General features: G+C 36.9%; 1 protein-coding gene and 1 long non-coding RNA gene across 2 annotated transcripts in view; one reads left to right on the forward strand and one right to left on the reverse strand.

The window, feature by feature from the left end:
- LOC134731424 (uncharacterized) overlaps window positions 1-22272 on the reverse strand; it is a 423644-nt gene that overhangs the window by 236092 nt on the left and 165280 nt on the right. The window lies entirely within an intron of this gene.
- Window positions 8112-22272, forward strand: part of LOC129489402 (sodium channel protein type 1 subunit alpha) — a 138036-nt gene continuing 123875 nt past the window's right edge. The window contains exon 1 of the mRNA XM_055291908.2: window positions 8112-8431. The gene's annotated coding sequence lies outside the window, so the exon portion shown is untranslated. The remainder of the gene's footprint in view (window positions 8432-22272) is intronic.

The following is a 22272-nucleotide window of genomic DNA, read 5'->3' on the forward strand; positions in this document are numbered from 1 at the left end:
GTCATGATAGCAACCAGAATGTTAAAGAGACTTTCAAAAAGACCTAGTGGAACATGGAAACAAGGACTTTAGTCTCTGAGCCTCCTTATATATCAAGTGTCATAGAAAATGTTGAGACAAAGTGGTTCTGTCATTTCAACAACCCATAATGAGCAGAGGAATCTGTTTGCCTTTCATGCCACTGTAGATGAACAGGTATGAGAGACTGCACTTAGGCATGAAAGTGCAGCTGCCTAGCACCTCTATCCCATGTTGGCATCCGAATCTTCTCAGGTGTGGGTAAGACATCTCAGTTCTCTGCTATTTGATATGAATAGGGGCAATCCCAGAAGCAGCAACTGAGCTCATGGGCCCCAAAATTTCCAAGGAATCGCCAGGAGAACTAGGCTAAATGTCATTATTTTCTGACCCTCGATGTACCTTTTCCCTAGTCACTTGCCAATCTCTTCTAATGGGCCTCAGTCCCTGGAGTGGACCCTAATGATCTCTGTCCATTATTTGGCCTAGAGTAGAATTCTTGCTTTTCTCAATGAAAGAAACGAAAAGAAAACATGTAACCAAATGTAATTCATGTGAGTTTGTAAATTGATATCCGAAGATTGGAACTGCATACAGATGTGTCAAAAATATTAATTTCCCCAAGAAATATGGTAGCACCTAATTCTGGTGACATTTGTATACTTTATGGATGGCTTTGCTGTGCTCCTGGTAAAGTCAATGACTTTCTGCCTTTGAACATGAAAGGAAAAAGATGTTGACAGGAATTCTTTAGGGAAACAGGAACTACATATTTGCTTATGCTAAGTTATGGCAAAGTTCAGTTTTATTCTGTAAATAAAGCGTTGTCTTCATAAATAGCAGCTATATCCTTTAGAGTAAAGAAAGTCCTCTTTATAAAAAAAATCTAATTGAAACTCTTCAATAGGTAGGCAAGTGAGGTGATTGATATAAAGATATACTTAAACGGAAAATTGGTATTCGAGTTCCAATAAGTAATCAATTACATTGTTCTTGGTAATAGCTTTTGTTGATTCATCTTTGTAAGGGGTGTCTGGGGGTAGGGGGGATTGCTGAATGAAATAAATCAGGAAAGAACCCAAGCATTATGTTTAACTGACTTAAGAGCAAAGGAAAGAACACATAAACACAGAATAGAATCCACACAGTAACTTCATTCTTTATGATTGCTCAGGCATTTTCATTATTTACATTTATGTTTATTTTCTCTTTATCCTCCTGTGGCAATAGATATGGAGACAATGCTTTAAATATTGTGATGTACCTTGATCTTTTCTGAAGAACCAAAGCTTTATGAAATCTTGATACATTTAAAGGAGGGTATAAAGCTCAGGCATGTGAAATGTTGAATTTTGTCTCCCCATATGACAGGTAACCATCATATAAATGTGGTTTATTAGACTAAAAAAGCAGAACACATATTTTTAGATTAAATCTTGGCATTTCAAAAGAAAGTATAGAACTTCAAGATAGTTTGCTTCCTGGATATTTTCTGGGGCTGTCTTTGGGCCTGCATTCCTGAAAGCTGTCAATGCTACACTCTGCGTACCCAGAGTTCGTGCCCTTGGGCTTGAGTACTTTGTGGTTAATATTTAAGAACTGCATGTGGAGCTAGATTGAAGGACAGTCACTTTCTTTGATCTTTGCTAAAACCAATGTTGGTTAGTCTATCACCTTCTTAAACAGTAACTGCATTCATACCCTTCATCACATCCATCTCCCTGTCAAAACATGAGTGAAAATCAATTGTGGCATATCTAGAAATACTTCACTCACTTCCATTTTGCTTCTTATATGCTGATGTACCTTACTCAATATTAATTTCCTTTAGAGTTAAACTGTGGGAAAACTTGAATGGACCTTTGTGGTATAAAACTATCTATGTGACCTTGGACAAGTCACTGCACCTCTCTTGGCATCAGTTTCCTCATATCCAAAATAAGAACCCTTGCCTGGTTTATCTCTGAGACCTTTCCAGCTCCACAATTTCTCAATGATTAGCAAAACCCTATCCATAAAGCAATGGTAATGATTTATGTAAATTGACATTCTTTTTTATGAGGTTTACAAAGTTATTTTATTCTACTCCAGGGTTTTGGTTGGAATTCTATTATGGAATTTTTATTCATCAATACTCAGCAGATGTTATCAGGTTCTCTCCAGAAACTACCTTAATTCTACCACAGACTTGGGATATGTTTGGGGAACAATGACAAAAAATAAATAAGTCATAGTTCTTACTTTCAAAGAGATTATTGAGTGGGGTCAGACCATGCAGAGGTGCACAGATAGAGGGTGGAGGAAGATGCGGCCAAAGAAGAGAAGGTCCTGAAAACAGAGGAAACAAAGGAAGTGGAACAGTGAAGGCGTAACGGCTCCCTGCTTGTTTAGGAAAAGGCGAAGAGTTTGTTTTGAAAAACGACATTTTAGTGTCATCTTCACTAAATATTAATAATGTCTTCTTACACGTTAGCTGAAGAAGAAAAGATCAAAAATAAACCACGCCCCCAATAATAAAGGATTTAAAATTAAAGATATATACAGAGCACTATAGTAATTTTTGAAGTGCTACTCGGTTGGTGATCTAATTAGAGGAATAATACTATTATATAAAGTGATAAAAAGTAATTTTGTGATTTAATACTCATTCTGAACCTATATTGTAATGCTAATCTCATCAGATGATTGACATTCATATACTTAATTTCCCTTTGAGAAATCAGGTTCATGTATTATTCTGTCTTGTTCATAAAACCTACTTATTTGGTTTAGGAATATTGTTATTTCCTTCTCCAACACCAATGGCTGCCTATGTAATTGAAAGAAAATTGCAGTGAATCTTCTAACAAGGAGTAACTGCTTCCTTGAAATAATCACCTGCAGACGTAATTCTGGCTTCTGTGCCTTGTCTCGATAGCAGGGAAGGCAGAGGGCAACTGGGGAATCTGCTTATCTCCATCATAATCCCACAGCTTCCCTCCTTTCTCTCTCACTTTTAATTACTGCATTGTGGTGAGTTAAGAAAAGCCTATACTATTTTTTCTTCTCCACTACCAGAAAGAGAGAGAGAGAACTGGCATTCTCTCTCTCTTTTAAGGATTTTTTTAAAACTTTTAATACAATTTTAAATAGTTTAATGTGTGCCCACAAACACATTGGTTCTAAAGATACTTCAAAAATACTTCAGAATCAAATGTGTAAGAAAAAAATTCAATTATTTATGCTCATTATATTACAAGTGATTTAAAAAGTGGTTATCTGTGCATCAAAAAATGGAAGCCTATAGCAGCTTTGATTCAGTGAATTCCAGTTGCAGGGAGGGGAGGAGCCCTCAGATATTTTTATATCATATTTGAAAAAAATGGCTGATTATTATTTTTTTAATTTATGGAATGTATGGACTTTACCACAGTTTCAAAAGTCCACTTTAGTACCTATAAGATATTTTGAAATCAGTTGGCCAATTTTTGCCATCAAAAAATTGTAACTTAAAAACTTGCAGAAAAACTAGTTGGCTCCAGTCCTAAAAGAGAGTTCTTAATTGCAGTTTCTGAATTTATTTGTCTAATAGCAAATAAATTTCACATTCATTTCTGACTCCCTTTCAAAAGGGCAGGTTAATCTCAAAAGGAAATATATGAGTTTATCATTTTCTGCTAGGATATGGTTTCTATTTCTAAAATAGTGGCACAGTGTTGGTAAATGCTTTGTGAGAGCAAGGAATTGGTAGTAGATTTTTGCAGAATGCTGCATTTACCAAAAGAAAAAAAAAAAAAAAAACACTAGGAAATTGACATCTACAAAAGCAAAGTACTTAAGGAGTAAATTACATTTACCAAGGATCACATCAGTAGTGTGCGTTATCGGATTATTCCAATTAAAAGGGGGCAAAGTCAGGATATGTAGTGATACAGTGGTCCTGTAGATTTAAAATCTTAAGGTCTGAGTTTAAATCCAAACTCTAGCATTCGCTATCTGTGTTGGGATCACTCCCTGACTTCATCAGAAGACCTGCTAACATCTAGACTTGTCTGTTGTCACCACCGTCTCCTTTGGGATACCACCTCAAGGAGCTCAAGTTCGCCTCCAGCCTGCAATTCCTTTCCTGTGGTGGGAAGAGAGGGGAGACCCAGCTTCATGTTGCTCAGTGACTGTAGATTCCCAAACAAATGACAGGGGAGTTTAGAAACATTTCCGCCTTAAAACTGAAATGTCATTTATAACTCTAAACAAGGGAATCCGGAACTCAAAACATACTGATTTGGCCATTACTTTGGGAAATTTTTGGCTAAAAATTAAGAATGGCTTCCTTCTCCTTGGCAGGCATAAAGTTAATTAATAAATTCTCTTTATAAGGCAGCTGGTTGAAGTTTCAGAACTCCACAACTCCAGGAGATAGACGTTTGAAAGAATGTTTTTGATAACAAATTACCTTTATTTTCTATGCAAGAAAATATTAAAGAATATTCAGATACTAATTACACTAATTCCTCAGCCTTCTGATAATGAGGTATTTCTCTCTTTGAACTCTTTCAAGATCTAATGGCATCAAGAGACTCTCCTTTATGTCGTAAAACTAACAGACAAAATTACCTGGCGCAGCTTTTTCCACCTGAGTGACCTCACTCTCTCTTTAATACCCAAAATCTATTGACAGAGATGATGTTCCATTATAATATTCCCTTATATGTTTTGGCACTGAGCAGTGCAACTGACAGAGCTATAACAAAGTTACAACCACATTCTCAGGACAGAGACAGAGTCTTACAAAGACTAAATGACATCTTACGCTTTCATTCTCTTTCCCTTGTTAGGAACTCTCATAAAAAAGCCACAGCCACGCCCCCTCAGCCTGTTTAGCAAGTCCATGCATTCACAGATTGAAGTATTGTCACCTAGGAAGTGGGCAGCTAATTTTTTCCAACTTCTGAAACAAGTTTACAAAGGGTTTCCTGGAATGGCTAACTTCACCAATGGGGGCAGAGGAAGATTACTTTTCCGTTTTATGAAGTTGGAAATGTAACAGTGAGAAAGAGACAAAATTATCTCTCAATAAATTAATCTACAAAAAAATAAATAAAATGCAAAGCTGGTTCCACAGGGAGTTTACATTCTGGGAGCCAAATAAGATACATATATTAAACTCTTAGCACAAGGCCAAATGAGACAAGTGTAGTAGCGACATAGGGTAGCACAGAGTTTTGTTTTAATGTCTTTTGCTAACTTTAAAAAATAAATATGTGATTTTAAGTGCATATTACACTAATTTAATAAAAATCTCATATTTTGCCTTTATGCTCAGTCTTAAACATGGAATATTTAAAGTTACTAATACTGTAAAACTGCTTCAGCTCTGATGAATGAAATGTCTGTGTACAGAATGATGAGTTGTTAGTTAATAGTACTGTTTGGGCCATGCTTGGGATATTGGCCTTTTCTAGGAGTCTGTATGAGAATAGCCATTTATCTCCTTATGCTCAATGCTTTCAACTTGTCAAATGACCATGTTTCATAAGATAAAACATAAAATTGTTTTGTTCCATAATTAACAAAGAAAAAAGAATTCTATCTGCTGAGAAAATAGAAAAGACATTGGAGAAGAGAGAATATTTGACCCAGACATTTAAAATATCGGTCGAATTTGCTATGTGTAGATGGATGAAAGGTCTGCCAAGAGAAGTGAAGGTTGTGAAGAAAGACATGGAGGCGGAAGAAGGGTAGCGTGCACACTGAATGCATTGTGCCTTTCCATATGACTGACATGTTAATGTAAACTCCACAAAGGGAGGGTTTTGATCTGGTTTGTTTGCTGATGTTACTTAAGTACCTGGAAAAGTGCCTGGCATATATCAGGTGCATGAAGAAGTGAATAAATGAAGTGTCAGATGCCCAGAATATGAATAATACTTGACAGATGCAGTACTGGCAGCTTCCTTGAAGCTAATGAAGTGGTTAGGACTCCATAGTTCAACGGAAACCAAGTTCACTTAAGCAAAAATGGAGTTTGAGTTTATCATGGAACTCAACATCAAGAAAGTGTTTGGATCTTGAGTAGACTGGAGGTGGAAACAGGAACACCATTGGGAACCCAGGGAGTTTTCTGGCTCTGTCTTTTGTCACTTCTTCCTCCACATCTGTGTGGCTGGCTGCTGTCTCAGTATCCTGGTCCACCTGGTCCTGAGTCCCCAAGGTGAGGGAAGGCTGACTCCACAGCTGCCAGAATCACATGTAGTGGCTCTCTTTGACCAGGTCAGCTGCGTAGATACCCTCTCTTGCTCCAGTCCTCTGTAGCAAGAGAGTAGGTTTACCACTAAGGATCAGGGGAGAAGGACTATTGGGGGAATTGGTAAGAGCAGACACTCAGAAAAATTGGCACCTATAATATGTAATTAGAATTCATTAAAACATGTGGCCAGGGATGTTCTTATTTTGTATTTCTACATATCTAAACTCTAAGTACTATTCATATGGAATATATTATTCTAAAAAAATTGCCTGTTAGTTCATGCAGTTCCCACTCTCTTTTCATCTCTAACATCTTGGTAATCGTTTACCAGTTGATCACCTGTCTCCTCAGCTTCTTTCAACTTTGCCCCGACTCTACCAGATACTGGGCAACATCATTTCCCAGACACTGAGTGACTTCAAATGAATGTGTTCATCCTACTCCAACTGGCTTTTGGGAAAGCACTGGATAGAGTTTTTTGAGCTGGAGCAGGAAATTATCTTACTTAATTTCTTTCTTTTATAGATAAAAAGATGGATCCACAAGATGGACCCATCGGTCCATAATTAAGGGCTAGTAAATGTTTTGTAAACATAGATATCAAAATTACTTTTCTGTGATTCTAGAACAGGAAAAAAATGGTGAACTTTTAGGTATGTTGCAAAGAACAATGGATTATTCTTTGGGCTCTTGGGACCAACAGCCTTAGTTTTATTGCTTTGCAAGCTATGTGGCCTTGAATAAACCTCAATAAGGCTCAGAAAGCTTCAGTGTTCTCAAGTATAAATAGGAATAACTATAATATAATAACATCAATAGTATTTATCTCACCATCCTGTAATAAGGAAGAGAAGGAATAAATATTGAAGGTTATATTGATAAATGATAAAACACATGCAAAGATTGTAATAAGAAGTGTGTTAGGTGGCAAAAGAAAAATAATGAGGATGAAATATTTACTTCCAATGACTAATCTACACATAATCGTGATTTTATGTATGACTGAATGTTTAAGGCTGATTCCCTTTCAGAATACAATATATAACATAAAAAGCTCTACTCTCAGTTCCGAGAGTTATAATTAGTTTAGCATGGATTTTCATTGTCTTAGAAAAAACTGATATTCATGGTTTTTATAATTCTATCTTTGGGTAATAGGCAATTGGACTCTCTTTCTATATATATTTGCTTATTAAAATGGGTTATTATAATTAAGCTTTAGGTTGTATCCACAAGATGGGAAAACATTGGAGTAAAATATAGTAAAACCATAGAAATTTAGAGTGGGTTGAAAGTCTTGTTTAATCTCTAATTACAGATGAAGATAGTAAGAATGTAAATGTCCATAGAAGACTTTAGTGGCTTTCTTAAAGGCATGTGTTCATCAGTGTTGAACTTGAAGTAAAACTCACATTTTGTGACTCTGAGCTGTTCACTATAATATGAAACCTACTCCTAAAACACAATATTAAAATAATAATTTGAAGCCATAGATCTGTAATAAAGGGCCACCTGACTGTCTCCTGGTGGAATAAAAAGACAAAGTTTTATTTATAAGATATATATTTTTATAGATAACAATGATTCATATTAGGAATAAAGTAACAGTTTCAAACTAAAATAATGCTAAAGTTTTTCTCATACTACTTGAAAATAGCTATATTTACTTTCAAACTTTTTCCTCTTTGAGTCATTAGTTTCATGATATTATATAGCAATAGGGAATGAAAGAAAAGCAAGGAGAAGCAATACTGGGAGATTACAGAGAAGAAAGGAAAAAAGGCTGAGAGAAAAGAGGTTGAGGAAGAAATCATAAATCTGGATTGTGAGAAAGTGTTTAATATTTAGCCACTAGATGGCGATGTAATGTAAGGTGCTGTCTGGACTTTTTTTTTTTTTTTTTTTTGAAACAAGCTATTTGCTGATTTGTATTAGGTACCATAGAGTGAGGCGAGGATGAAGCCGAGAGGATACTGCAGAGGTCTCTGGTGCATGTGTGTATGTGTGCGTTTGTGTGTGTTTGTGTGTCTGTGTGTTCTGCCCCAGTGAGACTGCAGCCTTTGTAAATACTTTGTCACCTTTTGCAAGAAGGAATCTGAACAATTGCAACTGAAGGCACATTGTTATCATCTCGTCTTTGGGTGATGCTGTTCCTCACTGCAGATGGATAATTTTCCTTTTAATCAGGTAAGCCATCTAATTGTTTCATCTTGATTTTAAGTTTATTCATTCTAGTTATTCCTTTGGAAAAAGAGTCCATGGAAATTCAGTTTGGGCAGAGCAGGAAGTCCATTTTTGTATATGTATTCAGACCAACTGTCCCCCTCCTCCCTCTCCTCCTCTTCTCCTCCTCTCCCCTCCCCCCTCCTCTCTCAACCTTCCGTGAACTGAAATCAGGTTTGTTTTGCAGTTCAGCATTTTGATAGAAGATAGGATTCTTTGGCCTGAAATAGCTTGGCATCTGGCCAGTTCTTGCCTTTGCTTGCCTTCATCCTATTCAAGGTCCCTTTTGATCCTGTTGAAGCCCCCTCCTTCACTGATGCTTTGGAAGTGGACTAGCTGGCTGGGAATAGAGGTCATATTGTTCTTAAGGACGGAGCAAAAATTAGATCTCAGTTTTAACTCCACAGGAAGAAAGAAGGCAGCAGGGCTGCTGCCAGAGCCTAGCATTGCAGGGGTATTCAGCTTCCTGAGGCTGAGGCTGGGCTTTTGAGAAGAAATGCCTCATGCCTTGAACAAGGAAGGGGCAATGATTTTTCCCCCCAATTCCTATTGAGCCACACTAAAAAAGGAGCTTGAGCGAAGTGGTAAAGAGTCCCCTTTTCCATGCAATGCCAAATAGGAAACATTGACTTACTTTTACTTAGACAGAGGTCACAACCAGCAATGATACTGCAGATACTGCTCAGTTCCTAGTGTGAACCGTCTTGCTTTTCAGAACAGTGTAAGAATTATTTCTGGGTGGAGGTGAGGCTTGTCCAAACATCTTTGCTATCATGGATTTCCTGACTCCTACCTGTTTTAGGTATGTGTTTAAAGACCCGACCCACTTGCTGCGTTTACTTCTCATGTCTTTTTGTTCTCTTTGATTACTCACTGGTGATTTTTAACAAATTGGTCTGGATTGGTGGGTAGGTGCTTTTCACCTGTCCAATGCAACAATTAAGTCAAGGCAGGGTATATTACTGTCAATATGTGCATGTGACTAAATATTTCTGAGTGCAGTAGCAAACTTGCAAATTGCCAAGTGCTGTTGCTATCACACCTATAAAATGTGGCTGCTTCTTCTATGGATTCTTCTTCTATGGAACCTATGCAGGTTCACGTGGTATTTCTGATGCGCTAGTATAGTAACAGAACATATTTCTCCAAAAAGCACTTTAAATCATCCCAAGAGGATGTTGCCAGACAGAAATAGGAAAATTCCATGCTGAGGTTGGTGATTCCTGCTTTAGTTTCTCCTGCCCAGAGAAGTGGGTAGCTTACCTTTCCTATTTGCTGCAATACCTGGCACGCCGGGGTGATGCAACTGGGAGCTTCTGCACGTTCGCGGGGCGTCTGACACTCTTCTTTCCCTCAGCTGTGCATTTCAGGAGAATAACTGTGGTGAAAAACTCCTTTAAAACTCTCTTTTATGATTGTCGCTTTTGTAATTGCTATGAAGCAATTACAAAATCACATCTCTCTTCTAGGAGGAGTTTTGCAATTTAGGCCTTCCTTCACAAAGCTCCTGGAAGAGATTTTTAGCTGGTGTCTATTTTAGGAACATAATGTGTAGACAGGAATGAATGGCCACAGAGATTTACGGGAAACCAATTTTTTGGAGAGCGTGAGGTAACATTATAAACCACTAGAAGAGAGCACAAGTGGCTGGTTATATCACATGGACCCAGCAATGGAATTAGTTTTCATTAAACTCACTGTAACTCATTTGTGTGGCTGTTTTTCCTCCTCCCTTCACATTGTTTGTATGTTTTGTTTCAAATATCTATATAGGAGGCCAGGATACCCAGAGCGCTCATACTGGTAAAAATAACACATTGGATTTTGCTGCCAATACTGACAGGCTTGGTTTACCTGCCCCCTCTTGCTGGGAAATGTGCTGTCTGGAGACTCATTTATTATGGTAATTTCTCTTTAAGACATGGCAGGAGGGATTGTCCATCTATGGGTTGGGGCAAGGGGGGGCACAATTGGAGGCCTAGTTAATTATACAGTATTCAAGAAGGCACTGAGGAGCTCAGTCAGGATTCTGCTGTACCAACCAGAGATACCAGGGGCAACCAGACCCACTAGAGACCCAAAGTAAACTCTATCACCACCAACAGAGGAAGCCAGTAAGAAACATTCTAGTTCCTTGTTTAGAGGGTACTATCAGGGAATCCAGAGATTCAGAGAGGGTAAACAGCAGAGCACCTCATCTGGGAATTGCTGACGAAGAAGAGAAAATGTGGGGCTTGCTTGGTGTTACCTCTAGGACGTCACCGACCAGGCATTTCTCAAGGGTTTATGTCGGTGTAAGCCTGACAGTGACACACAAAAGCATCCCTCCAAAATTTAGCCTGGGGACCTTGAAAAGTATTGCTTTCTCCCTGGGCAGTTGGAGAGGCTCAACCTACTACTTTCTCCCTGTACTCGCCAAAGGGCACAAAGCCTACTCTCTTCCAGCTACCTCAGAATGGGGAGGGTGGGAGAAACAGATCCCAGAGAAGGGTGGGGAGAGAATCAGCAATTGAAGGTCCTGTATAGTCACCCTCAGGGTCAATGGGGCTGTGCTCCCTGAGGTTATCACTTCCTTTTCAAATTCTAATTAGTGAATGAAGCATGGTCCCCAGCTCAATTGAGATTGCATTAGTTTAGGGTAGGATGGGAAGAAATTTATTCTCATTGCACTTGCGATCAGAAAAAGAAGTTGTGACAAAATTCCCCAAGCTGCCCCAAAGTTTGCTTTTCCAACCTTTAAATTTTGTCCACATTCCTAGATTTCCATTTATTAATTGTTTTATTTATCAGAAACATATAGCATTTACTCTGTGCCAGCCACTATCCTAAGCAGTACTTTGCAAATATGATCTCATTTAATCCTATAAGGTAGGTACTATTGTTAATTTTAGAGGTGACAAAACCAAGGCACAGTGAGGTTCAATCAACTTGCTCGGTTATACAGTTAGTAAGTGGCAGAATCCAAGCAATCCAGCCACACCATGGCCATGGCGTCTGTGCTCTTGATATTTGCTCATCATCCATGTGATGGTAGAGCTACAGCTTAGCCAAGAGACTCAGGACTCAAGTTAGGTGCAGTCGTACATGCGAGCTGTAATTCATCTGCTTTCTGACATGCCAAAATTCCAGAAATAGTTTGGTTTAGAATGATTACCCAAATCCACTCCATTGTTTTGTTTGTTTGTTGTTTTTTTGAGACAGAGTCTTACTCTGTCACCCAGGCTGGAGTGCAGTGGCACGTTCTTGGCTCATTGCAATTTCTGCCCCCCGAGTTGAAGTGATTCTCCTGCCTCTGCCTCCCGAGTAGCTGGGACTACAGGCAAGTGTCACCACACCTGGCTAATTTTTGTATTTTGTAGACATGGGGTTTCACTATGTTGGCCAGGCTAGTCTCGATCTCCTGATCTCAAGTGATCTGCCTGCCTCAGCCTCCCAAAGTGCTGGGATTACAGGAATGAGCCATCACACCCAGCTATTTGTTAAAAAAAAAAAAAAAAAAAAAAAAAAGCTCTCCTGTACAGTAGAAGATAGAAGGGTCTGTGTTCTAAGTGCAGGAATGTGGTGAATAAAGCAAAATTCCTACCCACATGCAGCTTTCAGTCTGGTGATAGAGTTAGACAGTAGGCAAATCAATGTGCAAAGAAATGTCAGTAAATTTAAGTTCTTTGAAGAAAAATAATGCAAGATAAAGAGATAGTGAGGATGAGAGGGGCATGCAAAGAGAAAATAATGAAAGAGGTGGAGCAAGTGTTTTTTTAAGCAGAAATCTAAATGAGGCCAATGATGGAGTGAATCAAAGGTCCTAAAGGGTGAAGTGCCTCACAGGTATGAAGAGTGGCACAAACCTTGTGGGTGATCCTGAAAGTAGAAGAAACGAACAGAAATAGCACCATAGAGGTGTGCAGCCAGGTCTGTGGAATCTCAGAGATTGGGCTTAGGGCTCTAATTGCCCCCGACTTTTATAAAAAACAAATCAAAGAGTTATATCAAATAAATTTAAAACATTTAATGTTAACAAGTTATTAGGTTTAAAAAACATAAATCAGTCATTCTCACAAAAAAAGTTTTGACAGTTTGTAAAGTTCTCTGAAAAAATGCTGCAGTTCCTAGAATGCAAAAAAATTGCCTCAAAAATGTTGAAAAGGACTGGTCCAAAGGTAGTGAGTTATCTCAGTTGATTGTTCTCAGTCAGTTACAGATCAAACTCCTTGTTTTACTCTTTCCCCTCTTCTCACTACTGCTCTTGACTAGTCTAAAAACTTTTTTAAAAATTAAAAAATGTTGAAAAGGTACTATTTGATGAAAAAAATTGAATGAGATCATTGGTTAGAATGATATAGTCACCCAGTCAGTTTTTCTTCCTCCAGAAATGATAAACTGACCAGGTGCAGGCAAAAAAGAGACACTAAGGATGAAAACCAGTGTTTACATCCCCCATAGTGGCCAGGGCACAGGAGCTGCTCAGAGGGATTTGAACAAATCTTTTTTTTTTTTTTTTTGCAAATGAATGAGTAGGAATGTGATTTCAAAATAATTTGATAAACATCAGCTTTCATTTTCATTTGTGTTACAACTTTTGTTATCATATTTTTATTCCTTCAAGACTCACATTCCAATGGTTTATCTTTTTATATTTTCTTCACTATTTGCTTCCCCTTATTCTCAGTTACCTATGGACACTGTAGTTCTTCTCTAGAAAATGTGAATTTGCTTCTCTTCTAACTTAGAATCAACCTGACGTTTTAGCTTTTCTCTGTAAATGGTCAAAATCTTTGCCTTCTCATATTGCCTGTTTCTCCTTTGGTGCTCTACCTACAACTTAGATTTAATTTTGATGAAGAATCTACTCTAATTTTTTTTTCTTTTGTCACTTGTGCTTTTAGTCTCATGTATAAGAAACCGTTACCTAATCTGAGGTCATAAAAATTTACTTGCATTATTTTTCAACTAGTTGTATAATTTTAGCTTTTACATTTAGATCTAGGATTCATTCTGAGTCAACTTTTTGCATATAATGTGAGGTAGGGGTTCAGCATTACTCTTTCGTTTGTTCATATCTAGTTGTCCCAGCACCATGTGTTGAAAAGACAATTCTTTCTCCAGTGAATTGTCTTAACATTGTTGTCCATGCGTTTATGATTTTAGCATCAATTATTTCTTACAGTGGGTACTAGGGATGTATCTTTTAAGAAAAGGTCAGTGAGATTCTTTGTTCTTGAGAATCCACATAACTTTAAAGAATCAGAAAACTGGTCCATATACCCTTAACTATTAAACACTTTATTGATCTAACTTCACGACAAAATGTTTCTTATCATCATTGGAAACATACTCATTTGTGACTCCACTGAAAATTTAAGGAGATAATGAGCAAATATTTCCAGGGAAAGGTTATATTTATTCCAAAGAAACATATTGCATATTGCACGTGCTTTCCCAAAGTTACACAAATGTTATCCATGTTCTTTGTGATATATGTTGCTAGTATGCTTTTGTTTCACAGATACCATTGGGGAAACTATTGAACTTGAGATAGAGGTGTGCCATTCAAATAGGGTTGGTTTCCGTATTAGTCAACTTGGGCTACCATGACAAAGTACCACAGACTGGGTGGCTTAAATAACAGTATCTATCACAGTTCTGGAGGCTCAAAGTTCAAGAACAAGGTGCTGGGAAGTTTGGTGTCTTCTAAAGCCTGTCTCCTGGCTTGCTGATGTCTGTCTTTTCCTCTGTGCATGTGCATTCCTGGTGTCTCTTTTGTGTCTAAATTTCATCTTCTTTTAAGGACACCAGTCATACTGGATTGTGGTTCACCTTAAAGGTCTCATTTCACTTAACCGCCTCTTCAAAGGCTCTAACTCCTAACACAGTCACATTCTGAGGTACAGGAGTTTGGGACTCCAACATATGGATTTGGGGAGGATACAATTCAGCCCCTAACAGTTGTCTTTGGCAATACTTATGACTACTAAAACCATAAGCAAAGAAGGTTAAATTGATATGTTTTTTGTTGTTGATGAAACTGTTGTGGTTATTTTATAAATGATGGATTTTCATTATTCATACCCTCCTCCTACTGGATAATAATGAGTTATCTGTGTATGTGTTAAGTTTCTAATAAAGGCAATTAATTAGGTTTGTAATTACAGGCATGATGACTAACAAAGTGGGGGCAGAAGTAAAATGATGGTGACATTGATTCCACTGCTGTGCCTGTAATGTCACATTTACATTCATGATCTGTGATAAGAATTAAGATGCTCATTTATTTCAATGAGGAAAGTGACAGAAAAGGATATAAAATTAGGAATTCATGGGGAATTGGTAAAAAAAAAAATTAAAGTATTACAATAAGTAACTGAAACTGACTCAGGTTAATTTAAGTATAAAAGCAATGTCTTCAAAAGACATATTACAGTTCACAGAGTTAAGGGGTAGCTACAATCTAGACTGAAAAATGCCAGGAGCAGAGAAAACTATAAGAGCAGATAGCCCAGTTGGTGGACTTTTTGGTGGTTTCTGTAAGGTGCTGTAATCTAGAATGAATCAGCTCAACTGCTTTCAGGCTCTTTTTCTTTCTTCCTTTCTTTCTTTTTCTTTTTTCTTTTTTTTCCTGACATTCATGTTTAAGTAAACATCTGGTTGGTCAAGTTTGGGCCATGAATCTGATCCTTTTAGTTCAGAGTAAACTTAACTAACAGTTCCTTGACTGACATTTCCACCAAACTGTCCCCATGTAGGAAAATTAATTCAACCCAAACAAAATTGGAGAGATTAACAACAGTCTACATAGGCCAGATATAGTGGCTCAAACCTGTAATTCCAGCACTTTGGAAGGCAAAGGTGGGTGGATCACCTGAGGTAAGGGGTTTGGGACAAGCCTGGCCAACATGGTGAAACCCCATCTCTACTAAAAATACGAAAAAATTAGCCAGGCATGGTGGTGTGCACCTGTAGTCCCAGCTACTCAGGAGGCTGAGCCAGGAGAATCACTTGAACCCGGGAGGTGGAGGTTGCAGTGAGCCGAGATCATGCCACTGCACTCCAGCCTGGCGCCTGGATGACAGAGCAAGACTCTGTCTCAAAAAAAAGCAAAGCAAAGCAAAGAAAAAAGAAAACAGTCTACATACACAATGTTGAAGGTTGAAAGAATGGCTAAATAAATCATAGTCTACGCAAATGATGAAATATTATAGTGCCATTAAACACAATGTTTCAAGGAATATTTAATTCTATGTAAAATTGCCCAGGATATAATGGTATATTAAAAAGTACCATACAAATATATATATATATCTAGGATGGCCCCAATTATGGAAAAAAAACCAAACATGTTTTGGCTTAGAAAAAGCCCTGCAGATAATATAATAGTTATCTCAGATTTATATAATTAGGATTTCTGTTTTCTTCTTTATAAAGTTTTTGTTTTAAAAAATAGAATATTACATCTTATTTTTTCTTATAACAAAAGTAATATATAAAGGAAAAGGAACATAAAGTACATAAAAAAAGGAACATAAAGTGCATAAAACAAAAAACATTTTTTAAAATAGAATATTACATCTTATTTTTCTTATGACAAAAGTAATACATAAAGCAAAAGTAATACATAAAGCAAAAAAGAAAATATAAATTAATAAAGATGATGAAATAACTTGCAATTTTACACAACAAAATTATTATTGTTAATAATTTATTTTTTCAAATGCTTTGGTATTGTTTCTTACCAATTTGGTATTGTTTTGGTATGTTTTCTTAAAAAAAGGTCCAAAATAAACATACGTTGCCTTAAAAACTAGAATAAAATTTAGTGTACATTAGTTTTCAAATAGAATTTAGGAAATCTGTTTCATGCAAAGATACTCATTGTATCTTTAATCAAAATAGTAAATTTAGTCTAAATTATTGATGAAACAATTGAATGTTTGAATATTTTATCTTGGAATATTAATAAAATTAGGCCACAAACCTTGTATAATAAAAGTCCAATATTTTGAAAATTTTGTAACAATGGAAAAGCTTTGGGAATCCGTCTAATATAAAATTAGACTTGAAATAGCAAATTGGTGGTGTTCTGAAAATCATGTTACTTGGTAACCTAAGTTTTCTCTTTAGAACTCAGCATAAATTTTAAGAAATTTATCTTATATTTATAAAACATCTACTACTTGCAATGGGTTGTTTCGGCAAAACTTGACCTCAAGTTGAACATTTGAGAATACTGAAGAATAAATAAGAAGCATCTGTAAATACCGACATAGTATATCCTTAAATTTTTAAACTACTTAGAACCAAATTCATCAAGTTGGCAAAATGAAGTTACTAGATTATCAAATGGAATGGCAAGTGAAAATGAGCCAGAGGTGGCAGAATGGAGTAAGAAGGGTAATTATTAGGGAATGCTGCATTTGGAGATGTGAAATTATATGTGTTGAGGATGTGAGGAAAGAAATCTGTGTGAGGAGAAATAGATTATTAATGATGTAACTTAATAACATCAGATCAGGGGTCCCCAAACCCTGGGCCATGGACCAGTACTGGTCCCTGGCCTGTTAGGAACTGGGTCGCACAGCAGGAGGTGAGCAGTGGGCCAGGGAGCATTACAGCCTGAGCTCTGCCTCCTGTCAGATCAGTGGCGGCATTAGATTCTCATAGGAGCACAAACCCTATTGTGAATTGTGCATGCACAGGATTTAGGTTGTGCGCTCCTTATGAGATTCTAATGCCAGCCCCCACTCCCCACAATGTCCGTGAAACAACTGTCTTCCACAAAACCGGTCCCTGGTGCCAAAAAAGGTTGGAGACTCCTTATCTAGATTATTGTAAAGCAAATATTCATAATTTTAAGATTAAAGAAAAAATCCAATAAAGATGAGAAACCAGATCTCAGAGTTTCCAGTTACATATTCATAGAGGAAAGAAAGCTAAGAGAATTCTGTCACATACATATTTCAATCTAAGAAATTCAGTGGATTTGAAAATCCTGGAAAGAGTTACTTTGAGACTTCACAAATGCTACCAGGCAGCAGTTTTGATATTACCCTGGAATGTGATATGCCACTTAAAAAGGCCAGTAGTATTTTGGGCTATGTATGTCAGTGTGTTGGGACAAAACCAAGGAGAAAACAGACCAGTGTCAGGTCTAGAATGCCATCATTTCAGTGCCACCTGGGCCTCAGCGTTTCTGGTTTCAGGTGATTTGAGGAGTCTGTGAGGTCACACAATAATATTTAAGACCTTTAAAGGGTCAATCAACTTGTACAAATGAAGGCAAGAGTGCCTTTGGAAGACATTCCAAAAAGGAAGTTTGAGCATACTTAAGAAGAATCTGGCCACTGCACTCCAGCCTGGGCAACAGAGTGAGACGCTGTCTCAAAAAAACAAACAAACAAACAAACAAAAGACACTAAACAGAAATCAGTAAGCAAAGAAAAAGAAAATAGGAGTGTGATTTTTCTCCCTGAAATCTCTGTGGAATAGCAAAAAGTGGAATCTTGACTGTACTTTCTCTGGGACCAAACTTTATCTTACTCTCCCTGACTCTCTCTCTCTCTCTCTTTTTCATTCCTAGGCATTTTGTTTTACTCTGTTTTTGCATACTCTGCTGATTTCTAACCCTCCTTCCATTCAGTAACACATAAAAAAAAATTTCCACAGTCATGTTCTCAGAATGTTCATAGTCTGATGCATATAGAATATAATCTAAAAAATCAAAAAATTCTTTTTTTGTTTTTTTGAGACAGAGTCTCACTCTATTGCCCAGGCTGGAGTGCAGTGGTGTGATCTCAGCTCACTGCAACCTCCGCCTCCTGGGTTCAAGCGATTCTGCTGCCTCAGCCTCCTGAGTATCTGGGATTACAGGCGTACACCACCACACCCAGCTAATTTTTGTATTTTTAGTAGAGACGGGGTTTCACCATGTTGGCCAGGCTGGTCTTGAACTCCTGATCTCGTGATCCGCCTGCCTCAGCTTCCCAAAGTGCTGGGATTACAGGCATGAACCTCCGCGCCCAGCCAAAAAATTCTTAATGTGATTTTAGCAGTTATTTTCAAAATGTGGTCCACAGATGCTCTTGTTCTCTTGAGACTTTTTAAATGATTCATCAGGCCCAAACTATTTTCATAATGATAGAAAAACATTATTTACCTTTTTCACTGTGTTCACATTTGGAAGAACAATGAAACCCCTAGACTTAGCACTTATCAAGACAGTGACAACAAACTATACTGTCATTGTATTCTTCACTGTAATTCATTTCCAGTAAAAATAATAAATAAATGAATAAAATTAAAGCCAGTTGCACTAAAGTAATGTCTTTAATGAAACACTAAAAATTAATTTTATTTAATCTATACCATTAAGTACACATATTTTTAATATTCAGTATACATGAAGAAATGGAAAGTATGCATGATTAATATCTGCTGCGTATCAACTATGACGCTGGTTGTCTCAAGGTAAAGCACTTGTGTAGTTGTTTGAGTAGCAAGCCAAACTAGCTGTACTTCCATAGAATACTATTTTTGCTTGATAAAATGACTGAGAGATAAATTGTGATTATTCAAACAGATATTGAAAAGACAAATTTTTGAAAATAAATGGAGACTGTCATTTTAAAAATACATTTGACAATATTTGTTGTCAGTGACAAAATTTGGCCTTTCAAGAGAAAATTATTATTTTGAAAAAGATGTACTGCCACCTTGAGCTCAACAGCGTCTCAAAACTTACAGGGTTCCTGATGTGATTAGTGGTAATATTAACAAATGAATAATGAAATCTTCCAATATTTTGAAGACCTGCATAACTTAGCCAAGCACTCATCTCATTAGATCTTTTTCTGTTAGAAATATGGTTATTTTCACTTGAAATTTATTTTGTTGACATGTGATTTATGATTACAATTTATAAATTTATTAATGATGTGCTTGTGATTTTTCTACTTTCTAACATGGTAAATGGCAATACATTGAACTCATTATAAAGAATAATTTTTTATGTCCTCAATAATATTAACAATCAAAAGGAGTCCTGAGATAAAAAAAATTATGACAAGGATGAATTTGATAATTCATCAGATTCTGGGACACTGAATCTGATGGATTATCAGATTATCTGATGAATTATTCAGATTAAGTTTGTTGCACTGTATTAGTTGAGATTATTATAATGCAGATAATTGAGTCTCCCAGAATTATGCAGGATAGAGAAAATATTTGTCACATTACACAAGTTAGTACATTTTTCATTACTGTAATATGAGCCGCACGTATCAGTTTTGTTCATTAAGTTCTGTGAAAAGTGAGTAAAAATTGTTGCAAATCAAATCAGAGGATTCTAAAATATAAATGTTCTAATACTCTTGTTAGGACTTTCATCTTTCCTCACCTAAACCAATGTAAGAAGTTTCTATTGGTCTTTTTCTAAATGTTCACCCACTCCCTTCCCTCAATTAGAACCTGATCTCCATACTACCACCAGTGACCTTTCAAACATGTGGACCAAATCTCTACTCTTTAAGACTGTAAGTTATCTCCTGGAGTAAAAACTATTCAGTTATTCAGCATGGCTGGCTTTCATGAGCTGTCCAGGTTTATTTCTTACCCCACGGTCGATCTACCTTACCATTAGTCCTTCAGAAAGAACGAATTGCATTTCTGTGAAGACCTAAAGCTGTTTCTATCTCTAGGCCTTTACTACTGCTTCTTTTTCTGGTGAATAGCCATGACCCCTTCTTCCCCAAGTATGATTAATTTCCTTTTGTGTTGTGCCTAGGTCCTGTATAGACTTCTATCATCTTTCCCACTGCACTTTTTTGTGCTTATTCCCCTGTCTTCCTCTGCTATACTGTACCTTCTTTGCAATATGGTGCGGCATATTGTCTGATGTGACTAAGTCTCATTACCACTGCCTACTTCCATTTTTGGTGTCTAGGTTCTCAATAGAAATTGTTAGATGAAAACAAAACAAAACAAAAACATTTTTAGGCTTACCTTTAATATTAATACCTGACAGTTTTATATTGTATGAGATGCTTTTGCAAATACTGTTTTTGTAAAAATATACTTGAAGCATATAATAATTTAAATAATTATTTTATTTCTTATGCAAATCCCAAACTCCTATTCTAAACTCATATATACTATGAGTATTGAACTACTTATACATACTATGATTAAGCACTGCTTTTCTTTTTTTTTTTTTTTGAGACAAAGTCTCGCTCTGTCGCCCAGGCTGGAGTGCAGTGACGCAATCTCGGCTCACTGCAAGCTCCGCCTCCCGGGTTCACGCCATTCTCCTGCCTCAGCCTCTCCGAGTAGCTGGGACTACAGGCGCCCGCCACCACGCCCGGCTAATTTTTTGTATTTTTAGTAGAGACGGGCTTTCACCGTGGTCTCGATCTCCTGACCTCGTGATCCGCCGGCCTCGGCCTCCCAAAGTGCTGGGATTACAAGCGTGAGCCACCGCGCCCAGCCAAGCACTGCTTTTCAAAGTAATTCTGAATGCATTTTTTTCTTCAAATTACTACCTTTAGCTGTTTTTACTTATTCAACGTCTGAGAAATTTGATTAGTTCTCCTTTTATCATTTTGAGGTATTCTTTTTTTTTGTTTGTTTTAGATGGAGTTTCACTCTTGTTTCCCAGGTTGCTGGAGTGCAATGAAGTGATCTCAGCTCACTGCAACCTCCACCTCCTCGGTTCAAGCAGTTCTCCTGTCTCAGCCCCCCAAGTAGCGGGGACTACAAGCATGCACCACCATACCCAGCTAATTTTTTGTATTTTTAGTAGAGATGGGGTTTCATCATGTTGACCAGGCTGATCTTGAACTCCTGACCTCAGGTGACCCACCTACTTTAGCCTCCCAAAGTTACAGGCGTGAGCCACCATGCCTAGCTTATTTTGAGGCATTCTTTGGTCTTTGCTTGAGTCTAATTATTAGAAAATTATTCAAGTACAATATTTTATAGTTATGGAATGCATTAACGATATTATAGAAAACAGAATATTTAGGAAAGCATAAAGAAGAAAATAATATTTGTGATCTCATAATCTGTGTGATTTTTCCCACAATAATAAAATATTGCTTTTAATATGTTAATATTTTGCTGTAAACCATTTCTCTTCTTGTTTGAATAATGGGATTCCTATGGTGTTTTCAATTTTGTAGCAAGTATTACATCTTAAACATTTTTTAATGCCATCAGAATAATTCAAAAGTATAATTTTAATGGTTTCATGATATTTCCTCGTAGAGTTTTACATTTATTTAATTATTCTGATAATCACGGAAATTTTGTTTCATTTTAGTTGGATCATTACTTTTGAAGTAAATTTAAATAACACATTAAACATACCAAGCATTTTACATTTTTATTAATAGCCAAAAGATCATCTGTTATATAAACAGAGCCCAAAACTTAGAGTTTTCTTGATTAAGGAAAACAGAAGGCCAATGAAGTCCATGTAGTACACACAAGATATAGTCAATTAACACTTAAATCTGAAGGAAACAATTCCAGTGCATGGTTTCTTGCACTGGGCTTGTTATCTTTCTTTTTGATTCTCCTTTCTGGTCCTCACTGGGAGTAGGAATCACACAAAGAGCTTGGCTCACTACTTTCATTCACTCTCTCTTTCTCTCATCATTTGTTCAAAATGAACCCATTTGGGCTAGTTCTTTAATATTCTCAGATGTTTTCCTGCTTTCACAAACAGGGACAAAATAATTTATATATTAACATTGAACAACTCTCTGAAAACCATTGCATTGTTTAACTAATTTCTGATTTTTCTACCACTTTCC

Source organism: Symphalangus syndactylus, chromosome 9 (genome assembly GCF_028878055.3).
Source record: "Symphalangus syndactylus isolate Jambi chromosome 9, NHGRI_mSymSyn1-v2.1_pri, whole genome shotgun sequence".
Classification (NCBI taxonomy): Eukaryota; Metazoa; Chordata; class Mammalia; order Primates; family Hylobatidae; genus Symphalangus; species Symphalangus syndactylus.